Source organism: Portunus trituberculatus, chromosome 39 (assembly GCF_017591435.1).
Source record: "Portunus trituberculatus isolate SZX2019 chromosome 39, ASM1759143v1, whole genome shotgun sequence".
NCBI lineage: Eukaryota > Metazoa > Arthropoda > Malacostraca > Decapoda > Portunidae > Portunus > Portunus trituberculatus.
In genome coordinates this window covers 17,701,295-17,723,280 of record NC_059293.1, presented here as the reverse complement: position 1 = coordinate 17,723,280, position 21,986 = coordinate 17,701,295, and the positions used below count along the sequence as shown (strand labels likewise).

General features: G+C 42.8%; 1 protein-coding gene across 2 annotated transcripts in view; it reads right to left on the bottom strand.

Annotated features, from left to right (window-relative positions):
- LOC123515690 (nephrin-like) overlaps positions 1–21,986 on the bottom strand; it is a 124,585-nt gene that overhangs the window by 93,529 nt on the left and 9,070 nt on the right. The window lies entirely within an intron of this gene.

Below are 21,986 nucleotides of genomic sequence, written 5' to 3'. Positions count from 1 at the left end.
TTTCTCCCATTCATTTCTTCCCTCCCTGTAAATAGCAAGAGTACTTTTTCAACACTAGAGTAACGAAGGACATTGGCTTCTCGTATAGTCCTTCCTTCCTCCCTTCTCTTCCCTTTCTCTTTCATCAGCATATGCTAGTCTCCGTCGGAATAAAAGTGTAACCCATTTTCTGTTCCTTAGTCCATCGCTTGTTGTGCTTCTGTCCCGCCTCACCATAAAAGTGTAACCCATTTTCTGTTCCCTAGTCCATCGCTTGTTGTCCTTCTGTCCCGCCTCACCATATTTATGAATCTCTTATCTCTATCTAGCCCCGCGTTCTCCTCGTCCACTCGCCCTCGTCCTTTGGCTCCGCAGCGGTACAGGTCCATCAGATAGCACTCCTCACTAGATGTATAACCCTATCCATGTCCCTCGTGTTATTGTACAGAATACTATCTTTCACTTGGTTCCTTTTTCATGCGTTTGTTTACCCGTCCCTCCTCTCCGCCGCCTCCTCCGTGCCCTAGATTCCCTGGTTTCATATGTTAAGTGGATTAGATTCTTTTAGACCCTTAGGTAAATGTATTTAGACATCATATGTAGAAGAGTTGTCGTTGTCGCTGTTTTTACGATGTGATATGGTTAAAGTTTTTTTTTTTCCGAAGGTCTAGTACGATGAGCCGCTACACTAGACTTTCTTTCCACTGGTGGCAGATTGGGTTGGGAGTGTGAGTGATGTGTGTGTAAGTGACTTTTCTGTGTCTCCCCGTCTGGGATTGCATAGATACATAGAATTAGACGGAGATAGATAAAAAAAAAATGAATAGAAGATAGTTGCATGGGTGGTATATTTCATCATGACCTTAATAGTTTCCTCCAGTCTTTCTCCATCACTTACAGAAGACGCATTACTTTTATCTATCTATATATATATATTTTTTTTTGTTCTCTCTTTCTAGATACATGGCTGATAAGTACGAGATTTTCAGGGTTAAATCTTCACTTCCCTGTCTTTTATCACTGATTAGCAAAAGCAGCTTAGGAAGACATCGTTTCTTTGCTATGAATTATGGGTGATTAGCTGCAGAATTAAAGATTGGCACTAAAGATGAGTTGGGATAAATTCTTCGTTGTTCTTTTTTTTTTTTTGTTATTTAAACCATGTGGGCTTTTCACGGGAATTTATGGTTTAAAGGAGGTACTTTTCGGGTACCTCCTATCTCAGAGCGCACCCGCTAGGAAACCGTTGCCCCAAGTGAGGAAGCCCAACCTACACTCGGACCGTTTGTTGTCATTTGAAGTTGGTTATCGTCTGTTAGCCTTTGTTATCTCTGCTTTTGTTGTTTGTTATACTTTTATTATTTTTTTTTTTTTCCTTTTCAGTTTTTTTCCTAATTTAATACTTTTTTTCAGCACTTTTTTATGGATTTTATCTTTTCAATGTTTATTTATTTTTTAAGCATGTTTTCCGATACGTTTTTGTGGTATTTTTTATCCTGCTGTAATCTTTAATATTGTTTTAATACTTTTTAATCCTTCAAAATTTTTTCTCGTTTTGTTATCATAATTGCTTTTGAGGCATGACAATCTTTATAATTCCGCTTCATTTAGTTTGTTACCGTCTGTGCTCGTCCCCTCCCGTGGTGGTCGATAGCTGTCCATGGCTGCCGCACTGGAGAGCCTCTGTTCCCCTCGTGCGACATATATAGAACCACAGGGCTTATTCATCGCCTGTGTGCCGCCTAGTCTGTTCAGTGTGACAGCTACTTCCACCCTCCACCACACACACACACACACACACACACACACACACACACACACACACACAAGCAGCCATCATCTTTGTTCATTCAACCACCTAAAATGTCAAACGACTCTGCTGGTGGTGGTGGTGGTGGCGGCGGTGGTGGTGGTGGTGTCGCCATTACTGGAGCCAAATCGAAGAGTTTTTAAGTGATTTAGAGAAGCGTTTCCAGGGATATGTAATGCTTCGTAATCCTAATGACGCGGTTAATTAAATCTTCTTCAATGTGTGCGAGGTGAAAAGCGGCGCGGAAGCAGATGGTTGTCGTGCGAGAGGACGGTGCGTTAAATTTCACAGTGAGTCGCGTTGATTCTGTTTATGGTAGCGATTCAGCAGGTGGGAGGATGTAATGAGGAGGCTTCCTTGTACGTACGTCATGTGATTTTTGTGTGGGCTTAGCGATAACGTCCTCTCTCTCTCTCTCTCTCTCTCTCTCTCTCTCTCTCTCTCTCTCTCTCTCTCTCTCTCTCTCTCTCTCTCTCTCTCTCTCTCTCTCTCTCTCTGTGTGTGTGTGTGTGTGTGTGTGTGTGTGTGTGAAAGCAACTACGTACAGGCAAGAATTTTCGGCAGCAAGAAACTCCTCCATTTCCCCTTCCTCCTCCCCCCCACTCTACTCGAGCTCCCCTCACTTCCCCTCTTCACCCTCCTATTCCCCTCGCCTTCCCCTCGCCGTCCCCTCGCCACATTCAATAGTTTTCGGCTGCCATGGCCACGCCTCGCAGCGGTTCGTCTGTTCTGCAAATTTAGTGTCCGAAATGGGTCCCTTCTCTTACTTGCTCGTAGGTCCAGAAAAGCCATTGCGGTTTTTGTTCCTTTGTGTTTTGGTTGTAGTGGTGGTGGTGGTGGTGGTGGTGGTGGTGGTGGTGGTACTAGTGCTTGTTGTAGAGGTAATAGTAAATAGTTGTTGTTATTTGTATTACTATACTACTACTACTGCTACTGCTACTACTACTTCTACTTCTACTACTACTACTACTAGTACTTCTACTACTGCTGCTGCTGCTACTACTACTACTGCCACTGCTGCTGCTGCCACTGCCACTGCTGCTGCTGCTGCTACTACACTACCACACTACCACAACACAACACAACCACAACCACTACCACTACCACTACTACTGCTAATCTGCTGCTGCACTGCTGCCACTACCACCACCACCACCACCACCACCACTACTACCACCACCACCACACCACCACCACAACCACCACCACCACCACCACTACTACTACCACTACCACCACTGCACCACCACCACCACCACCACCACCACCACTACCACCACCACCACCACCACAACACCACCACCACCACCACCACTGCCACCACTGCTGCCACTGCTACCACTGCTACTGCTGCACCTGCTGCTGCTACTACTACTACTACTACTACTACTACTACTACTACTACTACTACTACTACTACTACTACTACTACTGCTGCTGCTGCTGCTGCTGCTGCTGCTATCATTACTGTTATCATTTATTTCTATTTCGTGTAGATAAACAAAACCTCCAATTTCCTTTCTGTCCTTCCGTGTCATAAAAGAGCAACAGAAAAGAGGCGAGCACTGAGAACTAAAAAAAAAAAAAAAAAAAGGTGAAAAAACTAAACCTTCCACATTTTTTTTACTCCTTATTTACACAAAACAGGAAGAAAAGTATGGAGGGGGAATTTTCAGTCATGTTTATTTTGCTTTTTTCGTTCTTTTCTTGTTCACTTTAATTTAGTTTTCTTGGAAGGTACTGAGGGAATGAAGTTTTTTTTATTTTTCCTTTCTTTTTCTTTTCTTGAGGAGGGAATAACATGTTGAATCCATAGCTCTGTGTTGCCAACTTACTGCAAATAACTTCACGATAACTTGAATCCTTGGCTTTTTTTACCATGAAGTCTTGACGTTAGGAAGCAATTTCTCTCCAGGACAAGTGTCACGTGATATCTCTTATTTCTCCTTTCTTGACCACCAAACGCTTCTTTCCTTAGAGTCCACGTTGGCGCCACTAAGGATGCTGTGGCTTAGGGAATGCTGAGTGCTGGTGAATTACAGTGTTGCATGTTAAGAAGGCAAGACTGATATGTGTTGCTTCAGAAGGAGATTTCCCCAATATACGTACACTAAATTGATCACTATTCAGCTACATTCTTTGGACGACGTTCTGAAATGTCTCTGCGTTTTTTCTCGATTGCTTTTATTGGTTCTGGCGGAAGTTATTAGGATTCTTAAGGTTACAATTTTCTGAAACGTGTCTGCGCCATATCTCGCTTATTTTTTACAGATTTTATTAAAGGCTATTAAGGTTTTTCAAGGTTACGAGTGCATGGGATATTAATGCACTTTATCTTGATTACGTTGATAAGTTTTAGTGATCTGTTGGCGTCTTTTTAGGTGTTTTCATTATACCATCAATAGTTTCATAAGATTTACTATATATAGATAAAAAACGTGAAATCTATTAATCATATACGTAGGTTACTCTTTATATTATCAAGTAATACTTCGTCACCTCACCTCTCACTTGCCTCAACCACCACCACCACCACTACCACCACCGCCACCCCTCCCTCATGTGTCCCCCTTGTGGTGATGGAAAGCATTAATAACCTGGGCCTATTCTTCTCAGTGAGTTGTATGCGGCCTTCTTCCCCTTCCCCTTCCGGCACGCAGGCCACCTTTGTCACTACCTGTTACTGCCTGTGCCACCTTCCGCTCGCCCACCTGGCTCGTGTAGTATTTTGCCGACAATGTATACTGTGGTGCGAACGTTCCTTGCGCCGCCTTCACACTCCCTCGCCCTCCTCCTCCTCTTTTTGAACTCCTCGCTAAATGTTCTCTCTGTTTGCTCGTGTCTGTTTGTTTGTACATCTGGCGGTATGTTTGGCTGTTTCTCTTTACTCTTGGGAATAAAAATGTTGGTACACGACTGGTCTTCTCGCCACCAGAGCACCAGAACAGTAGAACTCCACATTACCTTCTCCACACTCACGATGGCCACCACTTGTCCACTGCAGAGTATCCATATAGTTTTTTTCCGCCATTGTCGTTACCAAGTCAGTTTAACCCTTTATAAAACATGCAGCGATAATCACGTTGTTGATGTTTTTCATTGAGTTGTTCACAGTGTCACAGGTGTTCTAGTTCTGGCCATGGAGGTGCGATTTATAGACGTCTGGCAGCACACCCTCGTGGTAACCAGTACTCGTTAACACAACACGTTGGTTCGTACATTCACGGTTCGTAGGTTCGTGAACGAGGAAAAGAAACAAAAGGCGGGAAGCTTTTGTGAATTTTATCGTAGGAGTGCGTTAAGAGGATTAAATGAGAATGTTTTATATGTAGTAACAAAAGATGATGCTGCGAGAAGAAGGGCAATGCACTGAAAATAAATAACATTGGGAAAGGTGAGAAGCGAGGGAATTAAAAAAAAATAAATATTAGGCACTGTGTTGCGAGAGATTGTAAGCACATAGAAAGTGGAGATGAATGAAAAATCACCAAATCTGTGAGTGACTCTGAGGAATGGATTAGGAAAGCCACATAGGGAAGCCTGAATGATATATTGATTTAACAGCCTCGCAGCAATCTGGCTGTATGGAAGGAGACAATGGAGAGAAAGAAGAGAAAGAGAGAAATTAGAACCACGGGGCATCCACTACCAAGCCGTGTGTATGATGGATGGAATGGAAGTAATGTATGTATCTGATTGGTGGGAAAGCGTCGCTGGTGTTCAGGACCTTAAGCTTGACGGAGCGCCGTAAGTTGTGTGTGTCAGTTGTAATGACGCGTCAGTTATGATGAAAAATGGTGACTGGTGAATCTGAAGTGTATTGATAAATGTTAAAGCCTCATAATTGGAGAAATTGGTAAATGTTATGTACTATATATGTACATTATTATTATTTTGATGTATTTATTCTTAGATTTGTCGTTGAAACTGAAATTAAATGAATATTACTGTGGCAACGAAGTGCACGAGGGCACGTGTCATGGTGAGGTAAGGAAGACGCGTGCTGTAGTGAGGCAGGCGCGCCGCAGTGCAAGCGTTGTGTCTCCACCAGCAGGTGTTAATGGCGGGGCATGGCGTGTCTCTCGATATTTCTGAGCTCTTAGAGGAACAAAAGCCTAGGCGGTGTTCTGGTGTGGCGGGTTCGAATCTTCATTCCCTAAAGGCGACCTGGCTGGAGCAGGTCCAACAGAAAGCGTCACGAGGCTCGCTGCACTGCGAGCAATGGGTCCCGAGACTGCTTGCATTTCTCGTTGTGGATTAATGGGAAGTAGAGGCTGCCGCGCCTATTGGCTGGTGACGACGGGGTTTGTAAGGGACGCCATTCTCGCCTCGTTCGTTGAGGGTGGCGTTAAAACGGTCCCCCATTGAAAAGGCCTCCGCTCCTGATGGGTGGACTAAAAGGAATGAACCCTTTAATGGAATAAATGGAAAGGAGTAAAGTGTATTGTGGTATAGAAAAAGGAAGGAGGCATCTTGTGGAGAAAGGAGCAGGGTTACGGTGGAGACAGGAGGGAGAGAGGGAGGGAAGGAGAGAGGCAAAGAGGGAGGGAAGGCGGGAGGGAATGATAGATGAGGGGAGGGATACAGGCAGGGAGGGCAGCAGTATCACGAAGTTGAGCGTCCATTGACTGTGGTGAAGTGGAAAGATTATTTTTATGAAATGTAAGTGTTCGAGCTTCTGCGGCATTGAAACCTTAAGAGGAGAGAAGTGTACGTGTGTGTGATGTGTGTGTGTGTGTGTGTGTGTGTGTGTGTGTGTGTGGGGGGGAGAGAGAGAGAGAGAGAGAGAGAGAGAGAGAGAGAGAGAGAGAGAGAGAGAGAGAGAGAGAGAGAGAGAGAGAGAGAGAGAGACCTGCCACCCCAATTAAGCTGACGCACCAGGTACCTACTCACAGGGAAAGATGAAGCTGTAATAATGGTGAAGGCAGGACACTGTTAGGAATACAGAACCAAAACCCAATTAAAAACGACCAAAACCATTCTACCATTCAACCTTCGTAAAAAAAAAAAAACCTTCCTTAGTGACAAATGAAAACCCTAATCACTCACGAAAAGCGCATGGGTTCGAATCCTGTCCACGGTCCGATTGTAGGTTGGGCTTCCTCACTCGGGGCAACGGTTTCCTAGCGGGTGGGCTTTGAGATAGGAGGTACCTCAAAAAGTATTCCCTTTAGCCCATAAATTCCCGTGAAAAACCCACATGGTATAAATAAAAAAAAGAATTATCCAATGCTAATGTGTATCAGGCACCATTACCCTACAGAGAGATATACCCAGGAAATCTCCTTTTATCCACTTTCTAACACACTCTAACACACTCTAACACACTCCCTCTTCAGCTCCGTGTATGGCCCAGTGACACACATCTGCTGCACTGGAAAAAGAAGATTAATAGATGCACTTCCAGCCAGTTAATAAAGGTATATTGTGTGTCGTTCCTAACGCTCGCCTGGATTCCCCGAGAGCAGGGCTTGTTTCACAGGTGCCTTTAATTAAGCTTTTGTTGACGTCTAGGCACAGGAAAAAAAATTGTTAGGTTAGGATATTCAAAGCTAGGAAATTAGATTTTATTACATGGGTGTAAAAGCGGGAGAATTATAATGTGTGTGGCCTATATTCATTCCCTTTGTGAGTTTTTTTTATGCGATTAAACACACACACACACACACACACACACACACACACACACACACACACACACACACACACACACACACACAGAGAGACACACAGAGAGAGAGAGAGAGAGAGAGAGAGAGAGAGAGAGAGAGAGAGAGAGAGAGAGAGAGAGAGAGAGAGAGAGAGAGAGAGAGAGAGAGAGAGAGAGAGAGAGAGAGAGAGAGAGAGAGAGAGAGAGAGAGAGAGAGAGAAATTTGAGAGAGGGAAGAGAGACACTCAGAAAGTTTTCTAATCATGATTTAAGCGCATTCGTTGAAGCTTGCAAACTTGCCAAAACACACAAATACACACACACACACACACACACACACACACACACACACACACACACACACACACACACACACACACACACACACACACACACACCACTCTGCCAACATACTGAACTATGGAAATGATACTCTTGGACCGCTATCACCTCTCGCAATTTGAGACTCACTACTAACCTTCTACTTCTCACGCCTCACTACACACGAAGGTCTGTGTGAGATGGTTCAAGGCTGCCAGTTTAGTTTAGTTGTCTGCAAGGTGCGTAGGTCGTGCTGCTGATATCTAAGCAATTCAAGTGTCCACGTGCTCTTTCTAGCGCTAAATGATACCAAGGTTCTGTACTTTAGAGGTGAAGAAAACCTACTTGTGTTTTTTCTGAATGGACAGTGTGTGTGCTGAGTTGTTAGGCATGGTTAAGTGGTCTGGTTTATGTTGCGTTGTGCTGTTACCTTAGGTTTGGGTTGTGTTAGAGTGCTGTTGTTTTAGGGTTAATATGATTGTTGATTTTATTGTGTTTGTTATGTGTTATTTATGGTCGTTTTGTGATTTGCTATTTTTAGTTATATTATGTTAAGTTTAGTTTGGTTGTTTGATTTTTACAATTGACACAGCACGTTTTATTGTTTTTTTTTTTTTTTTTTGTAGTCTCACACATATTCTACAATTTTTTTAATATATTATGTTCTGTTAAGCTGTATTATTCAAGTGACATCACCTACGCCTAAGATAATACAACACTAATTAGACACCGATTTTCTCTTAAGAATCAAGAAAGAAACCAAGAATTTAATCATCGCTATCACCCAACGTAAACGAAAGTATACAAATATTCAACCTCGCTGGAGATAGAATAAATACACCTTAGGTATATTCATTGTTGGGGTTACATCTAAAGCATTACGACTACAATATCCTCTCAGCACCACCACCACCATCACCTCCACCACCACCGCCACCTCCACCACCATAACCACAACCATCGCCACCACCACCACCACCTCTATAGAATTTTGTCTACGCTTTCACTTGCAGGTACCTTCGCTTCCCACACGATGGTAGTTATCAAAGGCACGTTATTTATGAACCGTCACACTTAGCCAGATTATACGTGGCTTCTAACTTTTATCTAGGTACAGAAGAAGACCAAAAGGGAACGAGTGAAAACCTACACACACACACACACACACACACACACACACACACACACACACACACACACACACACACACACACAAAAGGCAAAGAAAGGTAGACTAAATAATGAGGCAGAAACGGAAACACTCAGAGAAGAAAATTACCAAGTTTGTTATTCCTATTCTGAGTAATGAACGAGGGAAGGAAAAATAAGGAAGGGAAGGAGGGAGAAAAGAAAAAGAAAAGGTCATTAAGATGGAAAAGAAGATATGAATAGGGGAGAAGGGAAGAAGAGGAGAAACTGTAAGTGGGAGAGAAGAAGGAAAGAAACAAGCAGAAAGACGGTGCATTATTTACAGAGAAAGAGAGAGAGAGAGAGAGAGAGAGAGAGAGAGAGAGAGAGAGAGAGAGAGAGAGAGAGAGAGAGAGAGAGAGAGAGAGAGAGAGAGAGAGAGAGAGAGAGAGAGAGAGAGGTAATTGCTTTGTTAATTTGTTAGTTTGTGAATTTATTGGTTTGTAGATGAGTCAGTGATGGATGAAAGAGGAAAGGAAAGAAGTCAGTGAAGAACGAGTAAGTTGCAGAGAAGAGGGGAGACTCTGAACACTAAACAAAGAAACTATTGTACTCTCTCTCTCTCTCTCTCTCTCTCTCTCTCTCTCTCTCTCTCTCTCTCTCTCTCTCTCTCTCTCTCTCTCTCTCTCTCTCTCTCTCTCTCTCTCTCTCTCTCTCTCTCTCTCTCTCTCTCTCTCTCTCTCTCTCTCTCTCTCTCTCTCTCTCTCTCTCTCTCTCTCTCTCTCTCTCTCTCTTCTCTCTCTCTCTCTCTCTCTCTCTCTCTCTCTCTCTCTCTCTCTCTCTCTCTCTCTCTCTCTCTCTCTCTCTCTCTCTCTCTCTCTCTCTCTCTCTCTCTCTCTCTCTCTCTCTCTCTCTCTCTCTCTCTCTCTCTCTCTCTCTCTCTCTCTCTCTCTCTCTCTCTCTCTCTCTCATTTTCACAAACACCACGCATGCACCGGAGTTGGTAATGGCTTCCTTTGCATTATGAAGGAAGCAATTATACTACCGTCACTTATTCAGCATTTTGGGACGCTGGAGAGGCACAGCCAGGACCATTAAGGCAATCACTATACAAACGAACCTCAGCTAAACTCCGCCTAGTGACATCTGGCGACAGCACTTTGAACTTCCCATGATCCCCAGCGGCGCCAGGGAAGGGACGATGCAATGTCACTACTATTGTCGCCACAGTGCGTCACGCCCCTGTCTTTGGTGCTATTCTGGGGGAACATTATCATCGTAGTTTCGTTTTCTGTGTCCTGCTGCATGCTGGAGGCTGGGAGAGGGAAGGGAAGGGAATAGAAGGGGAGGGGAAGCTTGGGGAGAGGAAGTCGAGGGCCTGCTCTCTGTGTGGATGTATTTATGCCTCTTCGATCTTGACTGGCGGGTGATGTGTGTTGTTTTTTACCCTTCTCGCATTGCGGCTGTGTGTGTGTGTGTGTGTGTGTGTGTGTGAGTGTGTGTGTGTGTGTGTGTGTGTGTGTGTGTGTGTGTGTGTGTGTGTGTGTGTGTGTGTGTGTGTGTGTGTGTGTGTTTGTGTTTGTATGCAACATGCATGAACTTGACTAGTAGAATTTGAACGTTTCCATGGTGTGCTCTCTCTCTCTCTCTCTCTCTCTCTCTCTCTCTCTCTCTCTCTCTCTCTCTCTCTCTCTCTCTCTCTCTCTCTCTCTCTCTCTCTCTCTCTCTCTCTCTCTCTCTCTCTCTCTCTCTCTCTCTCTCTCTCTCTCTCTCTCTCTCTCTCTCTAGCTCAGTCGTAAAGTACCAACAGCAGAAACAACTCTACGGTCCTGCCTTTCCACGTTTCACTTACTATTCACATCGCAGTATCGTGTCTTACGGGACTCCTTCATGATCACCCTTGCTATTACTCGACCTCTTCCCTTTCTCTCCCTTCTATCTACCCATCTCCCTGCACGTGGAAAAATCCCTGAAGAGTTTATGTTTCTCTGGCTCGATGCTGACTGGAGATTGGAACGGGGGGATGAAGGAGGAAGAAGAAGAGGAGGAGGAGGTTAGGAAGCGTTCTGGTAAACACTGCAGACGAATGAACTGTCCACGTCATGAAAAGTGTGAGGAAAGGAGGTGGGAAGAGAGTCTTAAGAGGAGGAATCGAGTGGAAACGAGAGATAGAAGGTTATGGAATGTTTGATATGAAATAAGAGCTTTGAGATGAAGAGGAGGAAACGAACCCAGAGAAAGAGGAGAAGGAGAGATAAACAAGTGGAAAAATAATAGGCAGATAGAGACCTCATGGAGATATACGAAAAGAAGGAAGAGTAGGAAGAAGAGGAGGAAGAAGAGGAGGAGGAAGAAGAGGAGGAGGAGTAGGAGGAAGGAATTGGGAAGTTATTAAAGAGTCAATGGAAGAGAAGAAGAAAGTTTGAAGAGAAATGTATCGAAAGGAAAGTGGTATGAAACGTTTTGCTGTTTTGAAAGAGAGAGAGAGAGAGAGAGAGAGAGAGAGAGAGAGAGAGAGAGAGAGAGAGAGAGAGAGAGAGAGAGAGAGAGAGAGAGTTAATGAAAATTGAAATGGAAGAAGGGAGAAGAGCAGGGAAGAGAGAGAGAGAGAGAGAGAGAGAGAGAGAGAGAGAGAGAGAGAGAGAGAGAGAGAGAGAGAGAGAGAGAGAGAGAGAGAATGCATGGGAAGAAATACATGTTCACTAAAGGGAAAAAAAAAGCGAAAGAAAGAGATTGTAGTACGCAGAAGGAAAAAGAACATGCGATAGAATAATAAAACTGTTTACAAAAGACTACGAAGTAAATGGAAAAGAGAGGAAGTGAAAAGGAAAGAAAAGAAGAAGAAGAAGAAGAAGAAGGAGATGGCGATGAAGGGGAGGAGGGAAAAGGAAGACAGGGAGAGTCGCAGCCGACACAATAAGCCTCAAAAAAGCATTAGAGGAAAAAGTTAGACACCTATTCCGTTTTCTTTAGTGACACTTCCTTTTTTACCCACACACACACACACACACACACACACACACACTCTCTCTCTCTCTCTCTCTCTCTCTCTCTCTCTCTCTCTCTCTCTCTCTCTCTCTCTCTCTCTCTCTCTCTCTCTCTCTCTCTCTCTCTCTCTTCTTCCCTCTGTCTTGGCTGTAAATGGGAATCTGATGACGCAACTATTGAAAGGGTCAGGAACACACAGGAATGTAAGGAATCTAAGAATGTATTTACACCTTCACTTTTAAATTCTTTCTCCTTTTGTGTATTTCTGTATTTGTGCCTGTGTGTGTGTGTGTGTGTGTGTGTGTGTGTGTGTGTGTGTGTGTGTGTGTGAGAGAGAGAGAGAGAGAGAGAGAGAGAGAGAGAGAGAGAGAGAGAGAGAGAGAGAGAGAGAGAGAGAGAGAGAGAGAGAGAGAGAGAGAGAGAGAGAGAGAGAGAGAGTGTAGAGAGAGAGACAATATGTATATATGCAATCAATCCTGAATACTCTCTCTCTCTCTCTCTCTCTCTCTCTCTCTCTCTCTCTCTCTCTCTCTCTCTCTCTCTCTCTCTCTCTCTCTCTCTCTCTCTCTCTCTCTCAACCTGCTTCCAGAGTAATTAAGGTAAACTTATATTGAGAGTAATCACAGTGCGGGGACTCACACGCCCTCATCCCCATCTCATTACGTTTCTCATGATCCTGCACCCCTTTTCTTCCTCCCCCTCCGTCTTCCATCCTCCCTGCCTCACCGCCTCCCCCTGACAGTGCCCAGCGTGCGCCAGGGACCAAGAGGCGGCGCTGTTCCCTGTACGATAATACTCAACATTTCTGCTAATGCGGGTCTTCCTGTTCTTTCAGTCTTCCTGTGTCGCCTTTTCCGGGATTAGCCTTCCATGTGTGTGTGTGTGTGTGTGTGTTCTTTTTTTTTTTTTTTTTTTGTCGTGATTCTATTTTCCATTTTCTTTTTTTTCTCTCTTTTTTCTTTCGTTTTCTTTTCCTTGTCTTGCATTTCGTTTAGGTTTATTTTCTTGTTCTCTTTTTTATTCTGTTTGTCTTCCTCTTTTTCTGCTTTTCTATTTGTCCGTTTCTCCCTCTCTATTTTTCTCTATTTCTATCTGTATGTCTGTCTGTCTGTCTGTCTGTCTGTCTGTTTCTCTCGCTTTCTCTCTCTCTCTCTCTCTCTCTCTCTCTCTCTCTCTCTCTCTCTCTCTCTCTCTCTCTCTCTCTCTCTCTCTCTCTCTCTCTCTCTCTCTCTCTCTCTCTCTCTCTCTCTCTCTCTCTCTCTCTCTCTCTCTCTCTCTCTCTCTCTCTCTCTCTCTCTCTCTCTCTCTCTCTCTCTCTCTCTCTCTCTCTCTCTCTCTCTCTCTCTCTCTCTCTCATGAACCTCAACAGCCACTTTCGAGAGAGAGAGAGAGAGAGAGAGAGAGAGAGAGAAACAGAGCATTGATAAACACAAGAGGTGAGGGACAGGAGAGTTATACCAAACCGTTGAAGGAAGGAGAACAAATTTGCCGATGTCATGAGTGAGTTGTTGAGAGGAACTGCCTGAGCGGAAGAAAAATGGGTGATATCGCTGGAGCAGGAAGAGGAAGAGGAAGAAAGGAAAAAGAAGGAAGAAATGGAGGCAGGAAAATACGAACAGATTGCAAGGTGGATGGAAGAAAATGTGGTAAAACGACAGATTGCTTGAGGAAATAAGAATAAAATCGATAAGAATAAATGCAAAATATGGAATAGAAAATTTGCAAGACTGGAACCGTTGTAGAAGGATAGGAAGATGAGATGAGATAGAGAGTAAGTGAGAGAGAGAGAGAGAGAGAGAGAGAGAGTAAGAAGGAGGGAGAGTGAGAGAAGGAAGTGAGATGAGTTTGGAAAAGCGAACAGCACCGAGGAGAATACTAATGAGATTGAAGAGAAGAGAGGAGAGAGAGAGAGGGAGAGTCGAGAAGGGAGAGCAAGATATAGGAATTCATGAGTGAGAGTTCAGGGAGAGTGAAGAGGATTTTAAGAAAGGGGAATGTAAGGCAGAGAGATTGGAGTGGAGAGGAGTAGAATAGGTAGACGACTGAAGGAGAGAGAGAGAGAGAGAGAGAGAGAGAGAGAGAGAGAGAGAGAGAATAATAGGACTATGAGAATTAGAAACACAAGAAATGAGTAAAAATAATAGCAATCAAACAAATAAAAATAATCTCTAGAACGAAGAACTGGAGTAAAAAAAAGAAAGAGAGTATACGAAGGGAGAAAAGAGGAAGAGGAAGAAGGGTGAAGGGAGAAGGGGAAAGGAAAAGAGGAGAAGGAATGGGAGTGTAATTCTGTTCAGGGGTTTCTCATTATGTGTAGTTTAATTAGAAGATGAATTGGATGAGCTATGGGTGTGCTTTGTTCGTGTGTGTGTGTGTGTGTGTGTGTGTGTGTGTGTGTGTGTGTGTGTGTGTGGTAAAAATGAGGAATGAAAGATGGGAAAAAGTGTTATCGTGATGTCTTCATTGTCTAGCGAGGGACGAAGAGGTAAGGAAGAGCGAAGAGCGAGGTAGGAAAGGGTGAAGGGCGAGAAATTAAGAAAAGGCGTTACACTAAGGATCCAGGAATTAGAGGAGAAAGGAGAAGGGAAGAAAGGAGGATAGGGAACAAGACTCAGGAGTGCGTGACGTGATAAGTAAGGGCTGAAAAGAGAAAACTGCTGGAAAAATACTTGATTGGGAAAATTAATCTTCAATCTGCACAGCTTCTTTGACTGAGTACGTCTCCAGTGAAGTTGCTCTCGTGACAGGCAACCAGGCTATGCACTCAGTCTGCCGGGGACACGAAGCCACTCACTCGTCCAATAACAGGAATTTACAAGGAGGCGTATCAACAGCAGCTGCCGCTTAATGGTCGGTTAGACACCAATAACCCCACGCCATCAGTCTCGCCTACGATTATCACACCACTGCTGCCTCAAGTCGCGGACACAGACACCATATACGCAGACTGACGGAGGAGTGCATTGTCCTTTCCTTAGAGACCCAGGCACGGAAATGTTCGCAGAGATTAAGTTCCTTAGTTAATCCTGTAAGTAATCATGACATCATTATACAAGAAGAGAAAAGGGAAAAATCAGTCTCAAATATTTAACTGGTAGAGATAAATAGGTAAAATAACGTCATTCGTACATTGAATTTTGTTTTTGTTTTAGTAATATTGCTTGAACAGTATTATTTAACTCTTCCAATTTCACTTTAAAGCCATTCCGTTAGTCAGCAAGTCAGACAGTCAACCAAGTAGTCATTATCTTAATTTTTCAGTCATCAAATCAGTTAATCAAACAATACATCAGGTCATTTAGTAATCAAGTCACTCGGCCACACAGCGAGTCACGAGTCACTCAGTAAGTAATCACCATTCAGATAACCAATCAGTCAGTCAGTCATCTAGCCAGCCAGGCAGGTAATCCCTTCACAAGTCTATCAATAACTACATAGCAACATTGAGCAACATTACCAACTAAGACCGAAATACTCTCACAAAGACACATTACATGACGCACGCTCCCTGTAAACCTGATTCGCTCACACATAGATTTTGGTGAGGCATTTTTTCAGTGGGAAGGTAGCACGCTCCTGTAACCCTAACCAGTGACATATGACCTTACTAATGCAGCGCTGCGACTCAATCAATTTCCTATGCCTTATTCTTCCCTTACTCACCAGAAAAAAGGAGATATTGGTGAGGATATTGGGAGCGCTGACTGTCAATCGCTATTATGTGTGTCGCAGTGGGAATATCATGAGGAGTATTGGTAAAGGAAGAGTTGTATGGGGATAATAACATGTTTGACTCTAAGAGAAGCTATTTCATTGAGTTATATGCCTCTTGGTGTTTTGCCATTCTTAGCGGAAGGTTGGGCAGAATGATTGAGCCGCCTGCCAAATGTAAAGAGCAGCAATCTGAAAGAGAGAGGCACACCATTGAAAGGAACGCATCGATATTAAATACGTAAATGATGATAGTGATGGTGATGGTGATAGATATAATGCCTCTGTTGCTACTTTTGTTGCCACTACTACTACTACTACTACTACTACTACTACTACTACTACTACTACTACTACTACTACTACTACTACTACTACTACTACTACTACTACTACTACTACTACTACTACTACTGCTGCTGCTTTTGTTGCCAATACTACTACTACTACTACTGCTACTTTTGTTGCCAATACTACTGCTACTACTACTACTACTACTACTACTACTACTACTACTACTACTACTACTACTACTACTACTACTACTACCTCCACCACTACCATCACCACCACCACCAGTAAAACAATACCAAAAACACCAAAAAAATAAAATTAGTAGTTATAAGAGCCAAAACAACAATAACAACACATACTAGAAGAGAGAGAGAGAGAGAGAGAGAGAGAGAGAGAGAGAGAGAGAGAGAACAGTTTGGCAGTCAGCAGTTCAAGTGGTGTTCCCCTTCAGTCAGGCAAGTTTGTTAATTAGGCAGCGGTACCCTCCCCCTCCCTCCCTCCCTCCTTCCTTACCTCTATCCTTCCCTCCCACCACTCCATCCCTCTATCCCTCCCTCCCTCTATCCTTCCCTCCCTCCTCTCCATCCCCCCTTCCCTCCCTCCTCTCCCTCCCTCACTCCTGCCTCCGATCACTCCTCACTGTAACGAGAGCTCAATTATCAACGTTCTTTCCTTATACCCTATTGCAAGTTGTCTCTTATGTCCCTTTTGTCCTATTTTCAGAGGTTTATCTACGTATTTATTTCATTCGTATTTATTTTTTTACTATTTTTAAATTTTCTGTGTCATTTATCCATTGTGTGTTTCTTTCTGTGTGTGGTTTGTTTTATCAGTGTTTTTTATGTTTGTATTTTTGTTATTTATTTGTGTTTGTGGATTTTTTTTTGTGTGTGTTTGTGTTTTGTGTATGTGTTTGTGTTAATATTCGCCGTTTTCATTCTGGTTTTCATGGTCTCTGATTGATTCTCTCTCTCTCTCTCTCTCTCTCTCTCTCTCTCTCTCTCTCTCTCTCTCTCTCTCTCTCTCTCTCTCTCTCTCTCTCTCTCTCTCTCTCTCTCTCTCTCTCTCTCTCTCTCTCTCTCTCTCTCTCTCTCTCTCTCTCTCTCTCTCTCTCTCTCTCTCTCTCTCTCTCTCTCTCTCTCTCTCTCTCTCTCTCTCTTTAAAAGTCTGGCCTCACAGTGTTTTCCTCGTAACACGCTATCATTTTCGATGCGTTGATGGGAGTAATTTGGCCTGTAATTAATTTCCAAGAATTCACGACTTCCTGCTGAATTATTTCCTTCACTAAGGGCGCTCGGGGAGTCTCGTTAGCGGCCTCCTGTCAGGTGTGAACTTTTGGAAGCTCTGAGACTGAGGGAAATGTAAGAAAATTGCAAGAAAATGAAAGAAAAGGTAGCGTCATATTGTTTTCACTCATGGACAGTTTTTCATCATAATCAACAGTCATTTTTCAAGCACAAGACTCACCATAGTATCTTAATTAACATTGCTGCTTAGAAATAGAAAATTTACGGTATAAACTTAACTTTTCTCGTATTTACAAAGTAGTTTTACTGCGCTTCAAATAACGATGGATGCTCATACCTGTAAAAAAAAAAGAATTTAACCCTTGTACACACCACTCATTTGGTCATCGAGTTCAGTGATTAACCCAATCTAATTAAAAAGAAAAAGAGAAAATGAATGGAAAAGCACCGTAAGTGAGGAAGTCGAGGGTGCGTGGTCCAGCTCGTAAACTCATACATCTCAGCATCAGGGTACGTGTAGAAATGTTCGAGGCTGTTATGTACGTGTTATTGAGGGAGATATAGTGAAATGACTTATTAAAGAGAGAGAGAGAGAGAGAGAGAGAGAGAGAGAGAGAGAGAGAGAGAGAGAGAGAGAGAGAGAGAGAGAGAGAGAGAGTCTGTTTTGTTCACAGTGCCAGTCAAACAATTATTGTAATTAAGGAACACTTGGTTAATTTTAGAGAGAGAGAGAGAGAGAGAGAGAGAGAGAGAGAGAGAGAGAGAGAGAGAGAGAGAGAGAGAGAGAGAGAGAGAGAGAGAGAGAGAGAGAGAGAGAGAGAGAGAGAGAGAGAGAGAGAGAGTCTGTTTTGTTCACAGTGCCAGTCAAACAATTATTGTAATTAAGAAACACTTGGTTAATTTTAGAGAGAGAGAGAGAGAGAGAGAGAGAGAGAGAGAGAGAGAGAGAGAGAGAGAGAGAGAGAGAGAGAGAGAGAGAGAGAGAGAGAGAGAGAGAGAGAGAGAGAGAGAGAGAGAGAGAGAGAGAGAGAGTCTGTTTTGTTCACAGTGCCAGTCAAACAATTATTGTAATTAAGAAACACTTGGTTAATTTTAGAGAGAGAGAGAGAGAGAGAGAGAGAGAGAGAGAGAGAGAGAGAGAGAGAGAGAGAGAGAGAGAGAGAGAGAGAGAGAGAGAGAGAGAGAGAGAGAGAGAGAGAGAGAGAGAGAGAGAGAGAGAGAGGGAATATATAAAAGCTCGATACCGGAAAGAAGTTGTTATGTTATCACGGCACTTAGAGCGCACGCCGGTGGAGGGAAAAATAAAGCAGTTTCAGAATTTACAGCACTCGTTGAATCGCTGCCATAAAGCTGTAAACCATTTCATATTCCTTGCATCAGAAACAGGTAGTTATGGATTTATTGAGGCAATCCCCGTAAATTTTTCCGGCACGAGGATCAAGTTGGTGTGCTGCGAACGTTTCTAGCGCCTCTGTTAGCACCTGCGCTGGTAACTGTGTTGGAACCTGCATTGTCTAAGATGATATTCGGGTTAGCAGACATGTTAGTCCATAGATCACGTCCTTTCCAAAATATCTAACAAAAACTCGCATTTTTTCCTTGAAAACTACTAAAAACACATTACTTCTTTTCTAAAATACTAGAAAAGCTCATTATTTTCTCTCTAATGTACTAAAAAGCATGTTACTCCCTTCTAAGACAATGAAAACATCCATTATCCTCTTCAAAAATGTCTAAAACACATTATTTCCTTTCAAAAATACTAAGAAAACTCTTTTTTTTTCTATCTAATAAACTATAAAAACATTTATTCTCTTCTTAAACACCAAAATGTCTAAATAACGGAGTTCCCTTTTAAAACACACAATTTTCTTCCAGAACAACTTGACAATCATCCTATATAGAGTAACTTTTTTCTCAGCACCTTCATTAAGTATGCTGTGAACTTTATCAGCTCCTCTGTAAGCGTGTGTGTTACCTGAGATAGCTCATACGCCAGTACTGAGTTGGCCAAGTATGTATCCTCAGTTAAAAAAAAGTATATAAAAGTAGGGAGAAAGTGACAGAAAAACAAACTTGTGATATTTCCTTTGTTAACACCTTTTTTATTGTTACCTGTTTAAGCATCTGTGATACTTGAATCAGCACCTAAGTTAGCACACATGTAAGCCCAGTGTACATGAACAGGCTGATGAAACAAGGAAGGGAAGTGAAATTTAGAGAAAAAAAAAATGCGTCTTTTTCCTCTGAAAGCACCAAGGATTACATTTATTTATTATTATATTAACTTCCCCTTCATGATCTAATTAAGAGTTTGTAGGCTCATTAAATAATACCGATACACTACACGGCCAGGAATTATTGTAAAAAAAGTATATTTACTCCATAATATATACTTTCATTTTTAACCTCCTAATTAGTTGTATTACTCTAATGCTGTTATTAATTTGTGCCGGCAGTCTTAATTTGGGGGATTAGAGCTCCAAGTCTTGCAAATGTGGTGGAACTTACTCTTATTAACTACCAAGGCGGGATGGAAGTAATGCACGCACACACACACGCACACACACACAGACACACACACACACACACACACACACACACACACACACACACACACACACACACACACACACACACACACACACACACACACACACACACACACACACACACACACACACACACACACTATCTTTTCAAATATAGATAACTGACTGTGCTAGAGATTTCTGTACAGTGTTCGTGATGTCATACTCCTTTTCTCTCTTAGTTAGCATCAACAGTAGCAGCAAAGGACCGCCATTCGGCCCCAGAGAGGTCTTGTCACAACCAGTGAAGGCTGCGTCTCCTCCCAAACCGTACCCGCTTTAGAGGGAGGCGTGTGGGTCGTGGCGTTCAGTGTGAGCGCCATCGATTCCCTGCGTAAAGGTGGTTACTTGAACGACAGACATGAGCGTGTCCCAGCCTTTATATCACCGTCCTGCTCTCATATGAATGCGCAGTGACATAAAAGCTTAGGGGAAGTGTCGCTGCTCTCAGACTGGATAGGAAGGTTCTGCTGTTGTATCCTTTTCTCTTATCGGCAACCATTTTGATGTTGGGCATATACTGAAGGTAAAAGTTATAATCAAAGCATATAAGGGAGTTCTGAATGGATGATGGGGAAAATCAATGAAATATAACAGATTACTTTATAAAAAAAAACGCTACTGAAATGTTATCATATAAAACCATCTAATCTTTACTTTCTTGTGATAGGAAAGATCTTTTGGCTAAGTGACTCCATGGCTTGTGGGAGGGAGAGGCAGAAGAGAACTTGTGATACCTCTGAAGACTCTTATGAGACTTAGCAGACTTACGCCAGAGTCTGAGGTGGCGTCAGGTGTGTGTCAAGAGCTCGTCTTCCCGCCTCTCTCATCCTCTCACATTCCGTCACTCTTTCCATGTTTTCGCGTAATGGAATTTTTAGGTGACGAGATCCACGGATGTTCATATTATATTCTACGAGAGCAGCAGTGTGTGTGTGTGTGTGTGTGTGTGTGTGTATGTGTGTGTGTGTGTGTGTGTGTATTTGTGTATGTGTGTGTGTGTTTATCTGTGTATCTGTTTGTCTGGAGTTAACTTTCCTTTGTCTATCTACCTGTCTGTATATGTGTCTGTCTTCCTGCTTGTTTGTCTGCCTGTCTGTTTGTCTACCTATCTATTTTCCATTTTGTCTTTTTTGTCTTTCTGCCAGTGTATCTATTTTTCTACCTGTCTTTATATTTTAAGCTTTTCAGTACTATGACACGTTTTTATGCCTATTGTGCTCATTATTTGGTGATTTTATGCAGCTTTAGAAACATATGTAAGGATTGAAATAGTGAAGACTTTAGCGATTAAATCTTCTAACCTCCATAGACCCTTCGTAATGAAAATAAAACCATCTAATCATACTCAAATTTCATGGTAAAAATATGCGTCCCAGTACTGAAAAGGTTGACCTCCAGAATGCAATGATTTCAATATCACACTGGTTCTTCACGAGAGAGCAGCTGTAGCATCGAATCGTGGCGAGGCTGAAGTGCAAGGAAACTAGAACTTTAACCTTTCTTCTGCTGCTCATAAGAAACTACAACGTGAGGCGAGGGCTGATGTGGTACCCCATCCCGCTGCTCTTCCAGCTGGTGTGACGCTGTGATATTTCTGAACCACGTGCGAGGCGAGGTGAGATGAGGCGAGGGAGGGTCTGGCTGCTGCAAGGACCTGCCAAGTGTACCAGTGCCTTACTCGGCTTGCTGTCTACAAATGCTGGTGACTGGGATGCCGTTTGAGTTGAATTTCTTCTCTGTGGTTGACTTTCTGCTCCTTTTCTCTCTTATTGGTTGTGTCTTAGATGGTCGATAGGATAAGTGATTGTCTGAATAGATGATTGGGTTGAGTAGCTGAATGTTCATTGGAGGATAGCGTCGTGTGATCTTGGCTCTCATCGTTTGTGTTCCTTTCCAAAGTTACTAATGAAAGTCAATTGAATCCCTGTCTGGTAGCCTGTTTGGTGCAAGTTTAGTGAGAATGGAGTGAGAAAGTCATTGGGTAGATAGACAGACACACAGGTAGATAGATATAAAGTAGATAAGGAGACAGTCAAAGAAATGGAGAAAAGAGAAAAGAAAATAATAAAATAGGGACAGTTTACTTGTTTCTTTTTAGGAATTGCATTATGGGTGTTTCTTTCTCTCTTTTTTAGTATTTTTTCCTTAATTCTTTTAACACAGAAATCCACAAACTCTCTCTCTCTCTCTCTCTCTCTCTCTCTCTCTCTCTCTCTCTCTCTCTCTCTCTCTCTCTCTCTCTCTCTCTCTCTCTCTCTCTCCTC